This window comes from Melozone crissalis, unplaced genomic scaffold (genome assembly GCF_028551555.1).
Source record: "Melozone crissalis strain CALT ecotype California unplaced genomic scaffold, PUWL_Pcris_2 ptg000116l_1, whole genome shotgun sequence".
In the NCBI taxonomy this organism is placed as follows: domain Eukaryota; kingdom Metazoa; phylum Chordata; class Aves; order Passeriformes; family Passerellidae; genus Melozone; species Melozone crissalis.
The window spans coordinates 722,412-726,051 of record NW_026535893.1 but is presented as its reverse complement, the minus strand read 5'-3'; positions in this window follow the sequence as shown (position 1 = coordinate 726,051).

Below are 3,640 nucleotides of genomic sequence, written 5' to 3'. Positions count from 1 at the left end.
CAAAAAGGCTGTGCTTGTCACAGCCGAAACTCTGATATGTCCACAGACACACGCACCCCCCCCCACCCTTTATCTCAAATTCACTAGAGCCAAGGCTTGAATTGCTGTGAGGGGGAGAATTCTTGAAATCCCTTTAATTTGCTTTATTGTAGTTAAGCATAAATCACCATACCAGAGTCCTTCTGTGTAAAATGCTACTCTTGTTGCAACAAAATCTTAAAATCTCCACAAACACCACTATACAATCTGAGAATCAAATTACCACAATGCAGCGGAAGAAAATCACCACACAAAGTCACTGGGAAAGGGCATAACTCTCACAGTGCTCACTTTTCTCAACACAACACAGCATACCATAATTCGGCATTTACTCACATCAGTTTTTCCTGGACACAATCAAAATAACAGCACACAATCTAGAGATCAAGTACAAACATCCAGGGCAAAGGAACTCTCTGAGCTCATACTCATGGTGAAAATGTATCAAATCTGCACAAATCACTACATTTAAACACAATAAATACCATCACTGACGTTCCTCCACTCGGTTCTCTGCAGGGCACTTCTCTCCCTGCCCCCACAGGCTGCTGCAGCCTCAGGCCACACTCGGCTGCTTCAAACATGGGTAGTACTCACTCCCCTCGCACTGTAGAGCACTGTAGATCTACTCTCTTTCATACACCATACACTTATACACTTGCACGATTACAAACACAGTGCACTGACCACACAATGCATTAACCATACAGCAACACAGTGTCCGGACACCACACACATACACACAAACAAACAAAATGCACACGGGTTCAGCAGTTCTGCTCTATCAAAACAATGAACCCCCAACACAAATACATGGGTTCACCTGACCCACCCCCAGGGTCACTAGCGGTCTGCTCTATCATAACAATGAACCCCGTCTCTAATACAGCTGCTCCATAAGCTGAACCCAGACATCTCTGAGTGATTTACTCCCTAGCTCTCCTTTCCCTCCCCCAGGGGCCCCTCAGTACATACCGCATCTTCCTCCACAGGCCAGCAGGTTGTTGTCTGTCCTAGCAGATGGCAAGTCGAGACAAGCGGAGCCCCACTAGGAAAAAATCTTAGGGCGCGCCTTGGAGGTCCATCTATCCCCCCGGCCGCTGCAGGGACAGAGAACTCTCCTGTCTGGCTCGTCATAATGTTTTGCGGAGAAAAGAAGAAACATCACAACTTTATAAAAGTTGTAAAGCTCGGTATGTTTATTTACGATGCCGGACACATGCGGAGAAAACTCTCCTCAAAAGGCATGCGTACCTCTGAGAACTTCAGGTCTCTTTTCATCCCCCTCTCAAATACATATGCATACAGTTTCACAAAAGATTCATACATATCCATTTTTATGGGTTTCCTGTGACTTTTACCACTAGTTCCTTTTTATCAGAAAGAATTCTGAGGTCAGGCTGACTTGCCCTTACAGCAGTCCCTGTCTCTCTCTATCATCATCTATCTCCTCCCCTCTATCTCTGTCCTTCGCTGAAGTAACTTCACTGAGCTTAGGCCTGGCAGGCTGGCTAAATAACTATGATTTCTAACCACACAACCAACTCAAAAATGTACATTCCACTTCAATTAAAATGGATTTCTATCCTGCAAAATTTTCACTTTGCTTCACCGTGGCAGGCTCTGTGTTCACAGGCATGGCCAGGCGGCACCTGAGGGGGCAGCAGCAAGAGCTCCAGCTGATCTGCACTGGTGAGTGAGTGAGGGCAGCGGGCTGACCGCGGGGGCTGGAGGGGGCAGCTGCAAGCCCTGCCCCGGCTGTGGAGGGATCTGCACCCGTGGGCAGAGCACACAGAGATATCAGGGCTACGTGTGGCATTCGTGGCTAGCAACTTCGGGCTGATCCCCTTGCTCCCTGCTCCCTGCGGGCCATGGCAAGAGACGACCGGGATGGCCCTGGCATGGCGCTCACCTTGGCTCCCTGCGTATGCGGGATCTGACCTTGCCTCTGTTCCTCTCTCTTGCAGCCCTGGAAGAAATGGCATATGACAGCAGTCCTGCAATCAGAGATGCTGCAGTAGAATTTTGTTTAGTTCTCCGGGCTCTTGAGAGAGCTCCCTACTCCCCATGGCAGAAGCTGCGGGATCGATTCCGCAGTGCATGGAGGAAACGGCCTCGTCTTTGCTGCACTGCCTTACTGTTCTGCTGCAGCTCTGCAGAGAGATTATCTGGGGCCATTTAAGCCAGCAGGAATTTTCTTTTTCTTCTTTAAGATTTTTGTGTTTTCATTTTCATTGTGGAGTATGTAAATATAAAATATCTTACAATACACAGAGTCCCAGCATCTCTCTTTTCCTGCGCAAGGTCTGTAGGGCATAAGAGAAGAGGGGGAAAAGGTTGCTTGTACTCAGCCAGCTGCCCAGGCGTGCAGTGTTGCAGGGAAAATGGCCAGAAGCCTTGTGGCCTTTGGTGGTTCTGCTGAAGCCTTTGTGCTGCCCACAGAGCGGCTGGGCAGGGGCCGGAGCTGCGGGGATCCCTGCCAGAGCGGTGCCTGGAGATGGCCACGAGCCCTGTGCCGGACAGGAAGGGCCATCCGTGTCCTCCTGCCCATCTGCTGCTGGCTGCAGTGCTGAGGGCTTCCAGGTGCCTCTGGATGGGCCTCCTCTGGAGCTGCTTTGGGGCTGTGGCGCTGCTGCCGGCACCCTTGGCCAGGCTGGGGGAGACCCTGAGGGGCTGAGGCACTGCTAAGCTCTGAGCAATTGGCTGGCAGAGGCCATAAGCAGCCACCTGGCAGCCACCTTGATCCCAACAGCCGGCTGCTCTGGCGCTTCCAGGTCGGTGGCCAGTTGGAGGGACGCCCTGGAATCAGGCGTGGAACCCTGGTCCTGGCCTTTCAGGGCTGTGAGGCCAGCTGTTGTGGGGCTGGGGGGGTGCCCTCCCAGTGCTCCAGACTGGAGCCCCCCGCCCCTCAGCCTTAGGCATTGAGCTCCACTGCCTGATATCCAAGTCTTGTTCCTCTTGCTGTGGGGGAGGCAGTGACTACTGCCCTAACTCTTGTCTGTAGCTCAATTTTCATAGGGTCTCCTGGTTTTGATTTTTGTGGGCTATCAGTATCCCATACTCTTGGGTACACCTGATTCAAGACTTGCTCTAACTAGTTCTTCTTGTTTGTTGGTCTGGTGTCAATTGTCAGTCCTACTGCTAAAAGAACTCATTTGTCTTCAGGTACCTTCCATTGAAGTTTTCTTTTTCTAAACGGAACTGTTGCTTCTAAATTTTCAAGCAAATCCCTGCATAGGACAGATTTGGGTGAGTTTGGGAAATACAGAAACTGATGTATTCCCATTTTCTTCTTGATTTTACATCAAAGTGGTTTCAGGAAGAATGCATTTTCTGGCTGCCCTGTAGTTGCTCCAATTGCTTGAAGATAGTTTTCACTTTTGGGTATCAGTGCTGGATTCAAGAGTGAAAATGTGTCTCCACAATTAGTTAAAAATTCAACTTCTTTATTATTCTTTAGCTGTATTTTAACCGGTAACCTGCTAGTGTAAGAATTGCCAGTCTCGGTCATTTCTTATCATCTAGAGTGGCTGCAAGAGTTTTGTGTACTTTGTCTGCTAACTCTGGGCACCAGCCCTATTTCCAGTGTCCTGATTTCTTA